The sequence below is a fragment of the Antechinus flavipes genome, chromosome 1, assembly GCF_016432865.1.
Source record: "Antechinus flavipes isolate AdamAnt ecotype Samford, QLD, Australia chromosome 1, AdamAnt_v2, whole genome shotgun sequence".
In the NCBI taxonomy this organism is placed as follows: Eukaryota; Metazoa; Chordata; class Mammalia; order Dasyuromorphia; family Dasyuridae; genus Antechinus; species Antechinus flavipes.
The window spans coordinates 604,494,802-604,512,723 of record NC_067398.1 but is presented as its reverse complement, the minus strand read 5'-3'; positions in this window follow the sequence as shown (position 1 = coordinate 604,512,723).

Sequence of the window (17,922 nt, the reverse complement as noted above, 5' to 3'; positions counted from 1 at the left end):
TTCTCCCATAGTGCTCTCTGGCCCAACGAGCTTCAAGGGAGGTGTGAACTCATTGAACTTAGTTCTACTTAGTACCTTGTTTCAGGTTCTGCCCAAAACATCTTCTTGTAAGATTAGATCAACTCTAATTCGTTAGCAGTTAGTAAGGATTCCAACAATAGAATAGTGTCTATTTTTTAAATGTTTAAGATTTAATGTTAAAACTGTCTTTTTAGAATAATTTTACATTGTATTCATTATACTAAAAAGATTTTATACCTTATTTTAAATGAGCAGCAAGTTTACTTTTTTCTGTTTTACTCATGGGATTTAATAGACATTGATAATTCAGTTAAATAAAACAAATATTGATAGTATTTACTGGAAGATTTTGTTGGATAATTTTTAAAAAATTGTCCTCCAAGAAACATACTGAAAATTCTAGATTGTTTTGCTAAATACTTGCCACAGAATTTTCTTAATTGAGAGTGACACAATAATTCTTAATGAGCACAAGAATTGAAGTATTATGCTGGCAGCCAAATCCCATCGCATTACACTCAAATGGACATTTCAAATTATCTGGATATACTGGAATTCTGCTTCCAATATTTCTCATGTAATAGGAAGCTTAGTAGACTGGCCAATTTTGTTTCAGTCCTTAGACTGCATAAGAATATGTGCTTTCTATTGGATTGTAAATAGCATGGCAATATTCCCTGATGAGCTATGATCCAACTTAGAGAGATTTGTGAATCTATTTTTCAACAATGTGTCACAGATAGAGGGGAAGAGAAGGACAGGTGCATCATGATCATATGGAGGTTTAAATCAAAATTAAAACTGAGTAGAAATCTAAAACACTCAATGAATTTTTTTCTTCCTTCCCCCCCCCCCTTTTTTTTTTACCAGGAACTTTCTTGTTTAGAAGACTGATACAAGCTGTTATATCTAGCAAATAAAGCAAGAACACCATATCCTTCCACTCATTATTTGGTTCCTGTTTTTATATGATTATTCACTCCTCATCCTATGTAAATGAGTTTCTAAAGAGAGAGGTATCCAGATTATGACCTTTGACTTTAGAAAAAGACCACCAGTATTGGTCATAGCAGCGAGTAACACTAAGAAGATGTAAATATATTGAGTAAATCTAGAGAAATACCTTGAAACAAACTTGGTAGAGAATCTGCAAAGGGAGAAAATCACACTCCTTCCCCAAGAAACAAGTTTAGAAATATTCCTTGGACCCACATGATCTCTATATATGTGCCAAACTACCACTGTGCATTTGATTGAGTCTGCTTTCCAGAGAAAGTATGTCCCTTTTTTGACTAACAATTTTGTAAATTCTAACTTTACTATATATTATAAGTAATAATTTCTTATAAAATATTTTGCATGCCAACTAGTTCATCCATATTAAAAGTATGAAACAGATGATTCTTTTTTCTTTCTTTCTTTCATTCTTTCTTTCTTTCTTTCTTTCTTTCTTTCTTTCTTTCTTTCTTTCTTCTTTTTTTCCCCCCTTAGGCAATTGGGATTAAGTGACTTACCCAGGGTCACACAGCTAGGAAATGTTAAGTGTCTGAGGCCAGATTGGAACTCAAATCTGAGTTCCTCCTGACTTCAGGCCTAGTTCTCTGTCCACTGCCCCAACTAGCTGCTCTAGATGGGGTTTCTTAAATGTTAATAATAGAGGGCAAAACTTTTGAGAGTTACCGGCAAAATACTGAGGGGAGGGACTGATAAATGAGTGAGACTAAAGAGAATAATACATTCGAAGACTTATCAAAGACACAGTTTGGGCTTTATTCCTTTGTGGGTCCCAGTGGAAAGAGTCTTCACTTAAGACTTTTGAAAGTGAATATGCTCATTTTAACTATCAAATGGGAAAAGATCTATTTTTTTTTTCCTTTTTGATTTTATAAGAATTTCTGTGACTTTTTTTCCTTAAAAGGAAATCTCCCTTTCACTCCTCACTCCCATTTGAATGCTTTTATAGCACATGCTTTAGCATATTGTGTACATTTGTGATTTTTCCCAGTTATTTTCCTAGGCTCAATAAAGTAACTTATACATTTTCAATTTTTTCCCATTTTTACTTTTTAAAATATCTAGATAAGTTATATTTTTATGTAATCCTTGTGAATGCAAGTCCATAAGAAAATATTTGTCTAGTACCGTGTTTCCCTGATAATAAGACACTATCTTATTATTTTCTTGGACAGAAAAAACACCAAGAGGGCTTATTTTCAGGGGAGGGCTATTTTAATGAACATTGACAGCAATTTTAATAAACAGGTAAATGTGAACAAAAAAAAAAGTACCTTTATTCAATAATGATCATGTCATCTTCTTCAACAACATCGTCATAAGTGTCCATACCCTGAATTCCGTCCTGGATGTCTTGCGCCTCTATTTCCTTCAGAAGAAGTGGCCCCAATCTGTCATGTCCAGCAATATAACTCTCTTTAAATGAACATGTCTTGTCCAGGTAACCTGCTTGTAGTGCCTTGGCGACACAGCTGTCAGTAATTTTATCCCATGACTTCTTCACCCAAGTCATGACTTCTTGCAGACAGGGCTTCACAAAGTTTCCACACTGATTTCTTTCCATTCTATTTTCAATGTAGTCATTGACTTCCATGCGCAAATGGTCCTTGAATGGCTTGTTTATTGCAATATCAAGGATCTGGAGATAGGCAGTCATTCCTGCAGGAATCATTACTTGATCTATTCTTCTCTCTGTAAGGAAGTTCTTCATTTCTTTAGCGTGGTAAATGCTGGATGAGTTCTTCTTTTATCTTCCATCATGCCCCCTGAGTTCTTCTTTTATCCTCCATCATGCCCCTTTTATCCTCCATCATGCTCCCTCATTCCCGCTTACATACCGGGTTTTTATGTTGTCCTGCCTCAGCTCTCCTCCGCGGCACTGCTCTCAATGGCGCCAGCAAGCAAATCACTGGGGAAGAACAGGATGACTCGCTCACTGCTGCAGCTCTGATTGGATGCAGCTTGGAGAGCAGAGTGCGTTTTACGGGGGGAAGGGGGGAAGGAAGGTGCATACAGAGGGTACCGTAATGTAGTATGTAGTACAGGGGATCACCTTCACTACAGTAGCAATCTCAATAGGGCTTATTGTCAGGGGAGGGCTTATTTTAGAGGAATCTTACACAGTAAGGGGAGGGCTTATTTTCAGGATAGGTCTTATTATTGGGGAAGCACTGTAGACTAGATAACCATAGTGATCAACTCAAATTGTTTAAACTCTATTAGCATTTTAATAAATAAAGTATACCTGACAGTTTCTTTTCTTTTCTTTCCTTTTGCCCTTTTAAATGTTTATTTTCATTTCCAAGATCCATACCTTATTCTATCTACTCTTTACCCATGTGAAGTCAATAAATATATATCCATTAAATACATGAATGAATTTATGCAAAACATTTCTAAATTAGCCATGTTTCCAAAAAAAGGAAAACTAAATCCAAAAAATGTGCTTCAATCTACATTCTGAGTCCATCAATTCTCAATCTGGAGATGGATATCATTTTGCATTATGTTTCTTTGGAACTGTCTTAGATCATTGAATTGATGGGAGTTTTCAGTTTTTCAAAGATGTTCATGATTTTGATTATATTGCTGTTACTGGACACATTTTTCCTTCTGCTCACTTCACATTATAATAGTTCATATAAGTATTTCCAGTTTTTTAAACAATCTTATTTATAATTTTTACAACATAATTGCATTCTATCACAATCCTGTACCAAAACTTATTCCATCATTTCTCAACTGATGAGAATGCTTCCAGTTTTTTTTTTTTTTTTCTTTGTGATCTCAAAAAAATAGATCCCAAAGCAGGATTTCTGTATCAAAAGGTATGTTGCATTTTATAGGACTTTGGGCCTAGTTTCAAATTGCTCTCCAGAATATTTGGAGCAATTCAGAATGTTAACAATTAGTTCATTAGTGTATCTATTTTCCCACAGCCCTGGTAGCACTTGTCCGTTTTTTGTCATGTTAGTTAAACTAATGAAGGATAGGTAGTATCTCAGAATTGCTTACTTTTTAATTTCTCTAATTAAATTTCTCTAATTTCCCTAATTATCACTTTTTCTAAAACTTTTACTCCTCATAGCTTTATTTTCTTCTTCAGAAAACTTGCTGTTCATATATTTGACTATTTATTATTATAAAATGTAAAATGTTTGTATCATGTTTGTACAATAAGTTCTGTTTTATTTTGTCTGTATCTATCTTTATAACATAGATGTGTTATGTTTGTGCTGTGAGCTACATTCTGTGATCCTGAAAGATTTAAAAATGAAATTAGCCAGAAGAAAAACTTTTAAGGACTGTAAGCACAAAGTTTAGTACACTTGGAAAGATTAATGAATTTTCATACTTGAAGCAAAACTCCAAATAAACAGGACTAACTCTCACTTTAGGATTTTTTTTTCTACCCAGAAGGTTATTATTTAAAAGTTATTAGTATTGTTAAATAACAATCAATTTTCAATGAACAATATTTGTTATTATTATTAAAAAGATAGAGAAAGAGAGAAACTGGTAAGGTTCTTTTCTTTTCCCCCGTGATTCCTACATTGGCCAAGTTGAAGTTACAGAAATAAAGTCAAATTATCAAAGGTTGTGATTCTGGAATTTTGGAGATTATTTGGAGATTATTCATTAGGAAGGCTAAAAATTAATCATTTTAATATTTCAGGAAAGAAAGAACTCCTGAGATTTGGGGGTAATTTCAGGAACTTACTCTATTCTGAGATATTTTATTAAGTTTTGAGGTACTGCTCTGTAATATTTGTTTTAAGGAAAAATATAGATTAAAAGAAATATTCATTTAATATTTTATTTTTCCCAGTTACATATATGTACTTTTTAGCATTTCTTTTTAAAACTGTGAGTTCCAGATTCTCCTCCTTCTTCCCTTATTGGGCCCCTCATTGAGAAGGGATATGCCAAGTTATGAGAAACATTACCCAAAAATGCATAAAAACATCCCTTTCCCCTGCCTGCCACTCCAAAAAAAAAATCCTCAAGAAAAATAAAGTTGAAAAAAGTACACTTTATTCTGTATTCAGACACAATTAGTTCTTCCTCTAGTTATGGATAGCATTTTTTTATCATAATTCTTTCAGAGATGTCTTGGATCATTGGATTACTGAGAATAGCAAAGTCATTCACAGCTATTATATAATATTACTGTTATTTTGTACACAATACATTTCTCATTGCATGAACTCATGGAAATATTTCCAGGTTTTTTTCTGAGAAGATCCTGGTCATCATTTTGTATACCACAATAATATTTCATCATACTTATGTATTCAGCTATTTCCCATTTAGGGGATATTTCCTTATTTTCCAATTCTTTGGCCTGAGAAAAGATTAGCTATATATATTTTTGTACATATACCTCTTTAAAAAAAAAATCTTATCTGGGATAAGGCTAGACATGACTTTATAGATCTTTGGCCATAGTTCCAAATTCTTCTATATAATGGTTGAATGTGTTCATAATTTGAATCAACAACGCAATAATATTCATCATTTCACTATTCTAGACTATTACTCACCTAATAAGTGTGAAGTAGTGGCTAAGAAAAGTTTTGATTTTCATTTTTCCAATCAACAAAGAATTAGATTATTTTTCCCCATTTGGCTATAAGTAGTTTGATTATCTGATTTGAAAATTTGAAATTAAATTAAATGAACAGTTTTCAAAATTTTTAAAAGTCTAAAATTAATGTTAATAAATTCAAATAACTTAAAAAACTAAATTTTTAAAAGTTTAAAATTAATGTTAATAAATTCAAATAATTTAAAAAACAAATTTCATAAATTTCAATACATTTAAAAATAAATTTAATAAATTTTTGAAATAAAATTAATAAAATCCAATAATTTAAAAACTAAATTTAATAAAATTTTATTAAAGTGAATGTTAAATTTATCTAACATTTTAAAATAAATAAATTTTAGTAAACATATAAGCCCTTTATGTGTTTGAGAAATTTCCAGAGAAATTTGCCTCAAAATTTTTTTTATCATTACTATTGTTAACTATAGTTCTATTGTTTCTCCACTTTCATACTGGCCTCCTCAAAACTATTTTGCTTCTGTCTACCTGTCCCCCAACATACCCTCCCTTTATCACTCCCTCTCTCTTCTATTGTCTTCCTCTCCTACTTTTCTGCAGGATAAAATAGATTCCTATATACAATTGAATGTATATATTATTCCCTCTTTGAGCCAATTATGATGACAATAAAGTTCATTTACTCTGCTTCCCCTCACCTTCTTCACTTCCATTACAAAAGTTTTTATTTGACTCTTTTATGGCATGTAATTATACCATTTTACTTCTCCCTTTCCCTTTCTCCCAGTAATTTCCTTTATTATTTCTTAATTTTTGAGATATTGTCCCTTCATATTCAACTCATATCTGTGCCATTTGTCTATATATAATCCTAATTGCCCTAATAATGAGGGCAGTTAAAAGGATTATATTCACCCATGTAGGAATTTAAATAGTTTAAACTTATTAAGTAATTTATCATTGCTTATTTCCTTTTTCCTTTTTAACCTTTCCTATTTATTTTTTTAATGCTTCTTTATTGTCTTGTATTTGAAAGTCAAATTTTCCATTCAACTTGGGTCTTTTCATTAAGTGTGCTTGAAAATTCTCTAGTACCTGGAATATAATTATCCCCCTAAAGAAAAAAATTACCAACCCACTAGGATAGGTGATTTTTTGGTTGTAATCTTAGTTCATTTGCTTTCTGAAATATCATATTCCAAAACCTCCAGTCTTTTAATGTAGAGACTGCTAAGTGTTGTATTATCCTGATGGTAGCTCCACTATTCTTGAAGTGTTTCTTTCAGACTGCATGTATTATTTTCTCTTTTACTTGCAAGTTCTGAATTTGGCTATAATAAAAAGGAATTTCTATGTTAAAAAATGTTTTTTAAGGGGACAAGTTAGTGAATTTTTTTTCAATTTTTATTTTACTCTCTTGTTCTAGAATATTAGAAAAGTTTGCCTTTGTATAAAAAATGATGACCAAACTCTGTTTTTGGTCATGGCTTTCAAGTAATCCAATAATTCTAAAATTATCTCTCCTGGCTCTATTTTCCAGGTCATTGTTTTTCTATTGAGATCTTTCTAATTATTTTCTAATCACTATTTTCATTTTTATTGCTTCTTTATTTCTCAGAAAGTCATTATCTTCTATATGCTCAATTCTAATTTTTAAGAAAATTTTTTCCTCAGTGAGCTTTTTTTTATTAACTCTCTTTTCCATTTGGCCAATTTTGCTTTTTAAAGTATGTCTTTGGCTTTTTGTACTTCCTTTTGCATTACTTTCATTTCTCTTCCCAATTTTTCTTCTACGTCTCCATTGATTTTCAAAATTCCTTTTGAGCTTCTCAATGGCTTGAGAACAAATCTTATTTTTTTATTAATGGTTTTATTTGTAGGAGCTTTGACTTTATTACTTTCTTCTGAATGTGTGTTTCAATCTCCTTTTTCTCTATCAACTTCCTATGGTCAGAATCTTTTTTTTTTTTTTTTTGGTTGTTGTTGTTGTTCATTCATTTTCCCAGATTATTACCTGACTCTAACTCTTTGTTAAAGCACAGCTCGGTATCTAGGGTGAGGGTGAAGCTTCAGGGGTTTTGTGCAGTTCTTTTCAGAGACCAGTTTTGGAATTTGTAAATTTTCATGGTATAATTTTAGGAAGAAATGTGTTTACTAGTCTTTTGGCCTGTGCTTTTGTCTTCAAGTGATTACAAACACTTTTCTTCCCTGGAACTATGAGGAAGGTACATACTTTATTATGGCTATAAGTTCTAGTGTGCTAGTTCTTTTGTTACCCCCAAGACTGTAAGCCAGGATTTTGTCCCAGATCTGAGCAACAGAATCCTGTCTCAGTACTAACCACAACTTATAATTTCATTCTAGTTAGCTGTTTAGCCCTCTTACCATCTGTGGATTGATGCATTCAGAATTCTCCACTGCTGCTGCTGCTGCTGTTGCTGCTGCCACTGCTCATTCAATGGCTTCCATGGCCTGATCCTCATTTTCTAAGTTTAAGGCTATATTTCCCACTCACCCTGGTGTGACAAAACTTTCCTGTTCACCTTCTATGTCATCTTTCATGTCTGTGGATTGAGAGGTCTGGAAACCGGCATTTATGCCACTGATTCATGGGATCCCAAAGGCCTGCTCTTCATGTGCTGTGGCCAGGACTAGGCTAGTATAACCTGGGCCAGATTGCACTCTGTTCTGGCCCTGGTACAGCAGATCTTTCCTGATGACCTAAGTTTTCTTCAGCTAAACAAATGTTTTATTTCATTTTTTGTTTGTTTGTTCTGATGATTTAAAACTTGGGAAGAGTCATTATTTAATATATTTGAAGGTATTTGGTAGATATTTTAGGTAAGATGCTGCCTTTTCTCTGCCATCTTGACTCTGTCCTTGTCTGCCCATAACAAGATTAATATCTTCATTGTTCTTGGGAAATGAAAGAAGGCAGTTAATTTAAAAGTAATCCTGGAGTGGAGAAAGAGCACCAGAGTAGTGTTACAAAAGGAATTTGATAAGACTTCTTTGTCTATTTTTCTAAATAGTTTATACATTATTGAGATTAATAGTTCTTTAAATGTTTGCTAGAATTTGCTAGTGAACCAATCTGTCCTTGGAGATTTTTTTCCTAGAAAGTTTGTAAAAGGCTTTTTCACTTTTTTCCCTCCTAATATAGGGTTATTTAGGCTTTTTATTTCCTGATATGCTAATCTATTTAATGTATATTTTATAAATATTCATGGATTTTGCTCAGATAATCAAATTTATTGACATAAAATTGAGTAACATTTTTCCTCATGATTATTTTAATTTCTTCTTCATTGGTGGTGATATCACCTTTTTCATTTATGATACTTGTAAGGTTCTGGTTGGTTTTCTGGAAGTCTCTGGACCAGCCTTCATTTCAGCAGAGTAATCACCACGAGAATAGCCAGAGATAAATTCCAAAAATCTTTATTGTCTCCTTTACAGTCTTGTCCCCTTGTCTGTTGCCCATGCTAGCTTTAGGTCCTCTGGAATGTCTCTTGTTTTCTGTGGGGGAGGGAGGAGGACCACCATGATGGTCATTGTCTTGAAGTCTCTCTGAGTCCGGGAGCTTGTCTTTTGTTTTCCTCGAGTCTGTATCCCTACAGTGATAAGAGATAGAATGAATGTCTCTGAGAACTTTTGCTCTCAAGATTTTTTCAGGCAAAATAAAACTATCATATAAGACCAGAGAGACTTCATGCAATTTTCTCCAAAATAAGTGACATGTCAGTAACTAAATATGTTTTGCTACAAGGTCCTTGGGCATGCGCCCAACAATAACTGTAATGTACTAGGACACAAATTAGTCCAGGTTCTCTGAAATATAATTTTAAGAAAAATATTCCCAAGTTTTGTGACTACAAAAACAATAATGTCTGTTAATAGAGAAAACAAAATGTTATGCACTCTGCCTATGAAAGTAACTAGCAATTTTTTAAAGCAATGTGTTCCTTTAATGCTATTAGTGAGGCAATGGACATGAAAAGAAAACTGTTGAGGACACTTTGTAAAAGTGATGTTTTTGTATGCCAATTAATTACTTTTTATCCATCTGTCACAAATAGATGTAATATTGTTATCATTTGATATGTACTTGTTTCCATTTTCTTTATTTTAGTTTTTATTACTACATCTTATCACATTTATCTCTAAATTTAAATATTACTTCAAGAAACTTATAACAATGATTAAGGGAAACAAAAGCAATAAAACGTTAACTGTGTCTAACAATATATATATAATCTTTCACAATCATGGTCAACTCCACTCTTCCTAATACTGACAGGAGAGAGATGGATTTTTAAAATTTTATTAGCTCTTCCTCAGGACCAAATACAGTCATTTTAATCACACTTCATGCTGTTGTTGCTGATGCTTTTCTTTGCAATTATGTTTTTATAGCCATTACTTATTTTGTTTTCTTGGATATGCTCATTTTAAAATGCACCTAAATTGCCATACTTCTCTGAATTCTTCATATTAATTGTTTCATAGCATAGTAGCATTCATATACTTTTACTAGTTAGGCTATTTCCTGCATGATGATCATTTCATGTTCTTTTCAGATTGGATATAAAAGTTCACCATCTTAGACTTTGACCAGAAAATAAAGCATACTTTTTTTATAATTCAATATTTATAGTTTCTTCAAAATAAACAGTGATAATAGCAACAACATCTAGAACTTATGTAGCTCTTTAAAGTTAACAAAAAAAACTTAAAATGTTTGCAATAAGGTATACATGATAATAGTAGATAATAGTAGTCAATATTATGTAAGATATTTTATATTTAGCTTAAAAAGAAATAAATTATCATTAAACAAATTGTTGAAGTCTACTAGGGTTTAATTTTCTTTTCTCCAAAATAAGAGTATAAACAGCAATAAATGAAGCATCAGATTCTTCTTCTAGTACTAAATCTATAAGCTTATGATCCTATTGCAAACCAATGCAATTACTATCTTCTAGCATCTATGCTAGTTTATGTTTAATGAGAACAAAAAGAGAGGCAGGTTTATGAATATCACACACATGACCACAATTTAGTTTTAATCTTGTCTCTTGACACCTAATAAGTCACTGTACACACTTTACTTGATCAGTGTTCTAGTCAATTCTTGAAGATTATGTTAAAAATGTGTTGTCTATCTCCACTGGGGAGGAAAGTTTTCATGCTTTTCTTCCAGTGACGATTTCATGTCTCTATATAGGAGATAGAAAAAGACAGATGGACAAAGAAAACTATTTTTTTCTGCTAGTAAGGAGATTGCTGGTGATGATTTCTCTATAAAAGGATCAGAAATACTTATAGCACAACTCTAAAACATATAGCGATATGGAGAAATTAAAGAAATCAAAAATTTAAAATTTGAAATACTATTTTTAAAAGTAATAGTATTAAAACAAAGCACAATAATTATTTATTAATTTCTCATTTAAAAATAAATCAACCAAATATGGAATTAAAAGAATGACATGACAATAAAATTTTCCTAAGGCTGAAAGGTTAATAACACTGAAATGATGTATATCACTTAATTTCTCTTACTTTCCCAAGCAATCAAATTCAGGATAAAAGCAAATAAGATGACTTAGGGGAATCATTTATAATAGTTTATATAGGAAATAAAACAATTGCACTTACAATTTCACCGAAATACATTGTTATTTTAAATTTTCTTAAACTTACTGCCCTATAATATACAATAGCTTTCTATACAATGAAGTCAAGAGGAAGATGTTTTGTTGTCAGAGTTGAATTGTTTGCTTACAGATGTTAGAAATAAAAGGACTGTGGGAGAGCAAATAAAAATAGAAGGAGAAAACTAACATAACAACATAGGGGGCAAACATAAAAGTAGCAGACAGGGCATGCTGAAAACTGATGATGAGAGAAAAGCAAAGGGTAAGGAATAAAAAGAAATGTCAAAAAAAGTTAGAATTGTATTTGTAATTAATAGCTTGTTTCCATAAATGTTTTCCCAATACTTGTTAAATGAAACAAAGCAATGAAAATAAAAATCCAGTGGAATGCAGAAAAAAATTTTCACAGGCTTTTAAATGTACAAAGCAAAGAAAATAAAGGCTATTAAAATCCCTCAATGCATGAATTTGATGCATTTAACTCACCTACTACCATTATTATTTTCAGCTGTGTTTTGTCACATTAGCCTAAGATTATTTTGGTCCTTATATATTTTTTAGAAGGAATGTTTTCACCACATCACTAATTACAAAGCATATTATTTAAGAAAAAGGAAAAGGAGCTAAACTGTCTCCATCTGTTCCAAAGATCTCATTAAAGTTTATCTATGGTGTTTTGCTGTGTAACTATTTAGGCAAAAATTAGAATAATGAATATTTTATGTTGGTTGGCAAACAGTAGGAGTTTTAAAGAGTGGAGTGGTCTGTGGAGATGTCTGATGTTCTTTGTTTAAACTCATAGGGGATCCCAAGGCATTGTATTTATTAACACAGAGAACTCTTGAGATCAGAGGGGCAGGAAAATTTTCTAATGAAAGCCAATACACACAATGCATTTTATGTGTGTTCTTTATACTCCACAAATATTAAAGATACAACCCTCTGGTCTGGAAATTTTTTGGGTAATGTTTGTGGGACTTGCTTGTTTTTGAGGACAAAATTCATAGTATTGATTTGCTACTGTTTAGAAAACATAATAAGATATGACTTTAATGATTAGGGAAAAAGCAAATTTTGTGAGAACTTGTTGGCCATAATTTTATTACTTATCTCAGAATATAAGAAAATCTATTTAGAATTGCAAAAGACTTCAAAAACTAGTGAGTTCCAGACCATAATTTTACACTTGAGGAAATAGAGGTACAAAAAATATGACTTGTTTAGAATCACACAACTCATATGTTTCTGAGGTGGAATTTCACTTTAGCTTGTTCTGAGTGAAGAGTTTTATCCATTATACCTTGCTGCCACTATTAGTACATTGAAAAATATCTGGAATGTTTCTAGACTTGTCACTGGCATTGTAAGCTATTGATGTAACTTCCTAGTTTTATATTGTATCTATGGTTAAACAGTATAAAATTGAGTCAGCTGAACAAAGCTCATAAAAATTAGAGTTGTCATGTGAAGTATAGGGGAATTCCTGTTTTGTGTACTCCATCCATCAATAAATACATATTCCAATTCATGATAATCAACTAGCATGTGTTGATTTATATTTAGTCTTTTTAGTTATTTTTCTGGATGCAAATGGCATTTTCTGTCCAAAGTCTTTTGGGATTCTTTTGGATCACTGAATCACGTCTCTTATAATTTATCATTGCATATTCTTGGGGTTATTGTGTACAATATATTCCTAGTTCTGTTTGTTTCTGTCAGCATCAGTTCATGTAAATCTTTCCGGGCCTTTCCATAATCAGCTTGTTCATCATTTTTTATAAAACAATAATATTCCATTATCTTCATGTACCACACAGCTTGTTCAGCCATTCCCCAACTAATGGGCATACACCCCTTTTCCAATTCTTTGCTATCATAAAAAGAGCTGCTATAAGCATTTTTGCATGAGGGTCATTTTCCCTCTTTTAAGGATTCCTTGGGAAATAGATCCAATAATGACACTGCTGACCCCTTTAGGCATAGTTCCATATGGCTTTCCAGAATGTTTGGACCATTTAACAACTGCACCAAGAAAGTATTGATGTCCCATATCATTTCACTTCAACATTTATCACTATCTTTTACTGTCATCTTAGTCAATCTGAGGAGGTACACACCTACCACACAGTAGTACCTCAGAGATGTTCTAATTTGTATTTCTCTAATCCATAGTTTTTTAGAGCATTTTTTCATAAAACTATAGATGGTTTTAATTTAATTATCTAAAATTTTCTGTTCATATCCTTTGTTCATTTATCAACTGGGGAACTAACTAGGTTTTTAATCCTATTTTAATTTTAATGGATTTTCCTTCAAAATGCCAAATTCCTTTTTGTATAAAATACTCAGTGGAATATGTAATAATGGAGGAGTATGTTCTAAGCAATAATCCAATGGAAAGAGAGAACAGGAAGACAGGAAGTTTGTTTTGAGTAAGAGGTCTAAGTCTTTCTTATCATATGTATAGAATTAATACAATCCAAAGTGATGTACATATTTCCATATCCTTTTCCAGCATCTTTCTCAATAGTTTTCTGGATCATCCAAATTTTCTTTTCGCTTTTCTAGATGCTTATTTAAATTTTTGTAAACAATAGAAAAATTCAATAGCTTTCATTAATAACAGTCTAACACAAAATCAAAAAAAGGGGATATTTCACAAGTTATACAAAGAAAAGTAAAGACAAAGTAAAAGTAATTCCCAAAGATGGTAAAAAGTCCAGGTTACAAATTATTTGAGTACTTTTTTCCCTGAAATATATTTTCTGGAAAATTTGTTGAAAATTTTCCTATTTTGAGACCAATGAAAACGTTTCTATATTTTTGTACTAGTAGCAATATTGATATCAACAGGTAAATTTAGACAGATGGATCTCTAAATTTAAATATCATGCATTTCCTTGGAAATTCATTGTAATTTTGTACATCTAAAACTGTTTTTTTAGTGCATAGTTTCTTTCAGACTGAGAAAAATGGACATGTTAAAAAAAGTTAAAAATGGCTGACATCATTTCAAAGTTATCATACATGTTCATGCAGACATAAATACATTAAAATTCTGCATGAAAGCTAACAAATTTTAGCTAGATGTGGGAATAAAAATAAGCAACTTCTAAATTCTATGTTAAATTTATACAATAGAACATTTTCATAATTTAGTACAAGAAAAAATGATTGTGCATGAAACTGCAAATCTACTATGTACAATTTATTACTGCTTTTATATATACAACAAAATTATAATGTAATTTTTTCCTTTTCATTTCTTATCCTAGAGATGGCTACCATTAGGCTATAAATTTATATATACATAGAGACACATGTGTGTATATATATATATATATATATATATATATATATATATATATATATATACACACACACACACACATATGTATATATATACACACATGTGTATATATATGTGTATATATATATGCATGTCTCTATATGCATGTGTAAGTATGTGTGTATGTGTATATATTTTTTCTATTCATATTTCTAATTGTCAATTCTTTCTCTAGATGTAGATAATTTTTCTTCATGGCTTTTGTAGCTAATTTGGGTATTTATAATAGACGAAATAATTTATTTTATCAAAGTTATTCTTTAAACAATATTACTTTAAACAACATTGTATTCTATACAATGTTCTCTTGGATCTGCTCATTTTGCTTTTCATTTTTCCCCCTACAATCAATAAATTCTTCATTTTTTTATAGCATAGTTATTCAAACACAATCATATATCACATATTGTTCAGCCATTACCCAACTGATAGGCATCTCTGCAATTTCTGGTTGTTTAGCACCATTAAGAAAACTGCTGCAAATATTTTAGAACATATGGGTTCTTTTCCTTTTCCCCTTATAATCTGTGGGTATAGACTATGTATTGCTGTGTCAAAAAGTATAGTTAGTTTAGTAAATCTTTGGGCATAATTCCAGACTGTTTTTCAAAATGTTTGGACAATTTTACAATTCCACCAGTGATGAATCAATGCACTAATTTTTCCATATGCTTTCCAACATTTGTCACTTTCCCCTTCTATCATTTCTGCCAATTTCATGAGTGTAAAATAATATCTCAAAGGTGTTTTAATCTGTATTTCTTTTGTCAATAATCGTTTAGAGAACTTTTTATATGACTATAAATTGTTCAGATTTCTTAATTAGAAAATTATCCAGTCAGGGAATGGAGCCAAGATGGCAGAGAGTAGACAGGTCTTTATCTGAGCTCTTTCTGGCATCCATCAGAGCAACACCAGTTCAATCATCTGAACTGGTTTTGAAGTGACAGAACCCGGAAATATTTAGAGTATAACAAATTTCCAGTCAAAGATATTTTGGAAGAACTTCAAAAAAGTTCTATCTCAATCAGGCAAGTGGTGGAGAAAGATGGCTGAGAACAAATGCAGCAGAGGAATTCAGGAAAGTGTGGTGTATACACACCAGGAAATCTAGTGGGAGGCTTTTAGCCAAAATACAACAGTATTGGCCACTCTCCTGGTTCAGAAGCCAGTGCATCAGCAGATTAGCTATGAGACATCCAATGCCAATACAAAATGCAAATAGTGAGCTTCTGAATTACAATGGGAAAAAAAAAATCAAATGAAGGTGGCCTAGCTGTGCCTGATCTAAAACTATATTATAAAGCAGCAGTCAACAAAACCATTTGGTATTGGATAAGAACTAGAATTGGAATAGATTAGGGTCACAGGACAAAATAGTCAATAACTATAGCAATTTAGTGTTTGACAAACCCAAAGACCCCAACTTTTGGGATAAGAATATACTATTTGACAGAAACTTCTGGGAAAATTGGAAATTAATGTGGCAGAAAATAAGCCTTGACCCATAATTAATACTATACACCAAGATAAGTTCAAAATGGGTTCATGATCTAGGTATAAATAATGAGAGGATAAATAAATTAGAAGAACTTAGGATAGTTTACCTTTCAGACATATGGAGGAGGAAGGAATTTGTGACCAAAGAAGAACTAGAGATCATTATTGATCACAAAATTGAAAATTTTGATTATATCAAGTTAAAAAGCTTTTGTGCAAACAAAACTATTATACACAAGATTAGAAGGGATTATTATACACAATAAACTGGGAAAACATTTTTACATTCAAAGGTTCTGATAAAGGTCTCGTTTCCAAAGTATATAGAGAATTGACTCTAATTTATAAGAAATCAAGCCATTCTGCAATTGATTAATGGTCAAAGGATATGAACAGACAATTTTCAGGTAATGAAAATGAAACCATTTCTACACATATGAAAAGGTGTTCCAATAATTTGGAACACAAATTAACACAATTCTGAGATACCACTAAACACCTGGCTAAAGTGGCAGGAAAAGATAATGACAAATGTCGGAGGGAATGGAAAACTGGGACACTGATGCATTGTTGGTAGAGTGGTGAATGGACCCAACCATTTTGGAGAGCAATTTGGAACTATGCTCAAAAAATTGTCAAAATGTGTTGTCAAAGGGTATGCCCTTTGATCCAGCAGTGTTACTATTAGGTTTATATCCCAAAGAAATATTAAAAAAGAGAAAGGGAACTGTATGTGTAAAAGTTTGTGGTATATGAATGTTATGGAATATTATTGTTCTGTAAGAAATGACTATCAGGATGAATACAGTGAGGCTTGGAAAGACTTACATGAACTGATGCTAAGTGAAATGAGAAGAATCAAGAGATCATTATATACTTTAACAATACTATATAAGGATCAATTCTGATGGAAGTGGCTGTCTTCAACAATGAGAGGATCCAAATCAGTTCCAATTGATCAGTAATGAACAGAACTAGCTACACCTAGCAAAAGAACACTAGGAAATGAGTGTTGGGCACAAGATAGCATTTATACTCTTTTGGCTATTGTTAGCTTGAATATTTGTTTTTCTTCCCAGATCTTTTTTTCTAAATCTGATTTTTCTTGTGTAGCTAGACAACTGTATAAATATGTATACATATATTGTATTTAATATATACTTTAACATATTTAATATGTATGGGATAATCTGCCATCTAGCTGAGGGAGTGGGGGGAAAGATGGGAAAAGTTGGAACAGAAGTTAATAAATGGGGCAATGTTGAACAATTACCCATACATATGCTTTGTCAATAAAAAACTATATATTTTTTAAAAGTGTAGTTTTTTTTTTTTAAGTAAAGTAGCTTCCCTTGGTTATACAGACTACAAAATTTTTGCTTTAAAAAGGCAGGAGAATTTTCGGATCTGAGTCATTGTCAATAACAGAGAGACAATACTGTAAATGTTTTCCTAGAAGTGCAGAAACCTAAAGGTGAATTTTTGAGGATCTTTCACAATCTAAATAGTACATAAATTCTCCAGGTAATAAAAATAAGCAATTTTCAAAGATTAAAGAAAGTTTGAATTTGAGCATATGTTTTATATATAATCCAGATTCTATTTGAAAATTATAAAAGGGAGTGAGATAGTTGTAGAAACCTGCTGCTTAAAGAATTATTATTTTTGCCATTTAAATAAATAAATTTAAAAGTCATGCATGCATATCAAAAGTGCTATAAGATTGCTCTCATTCTAAGTGATGCAATTTTCAATGAATCTTTCAAAAATGGCATGATTGTATATTTAAAAGAAACATATCCTAATATTTC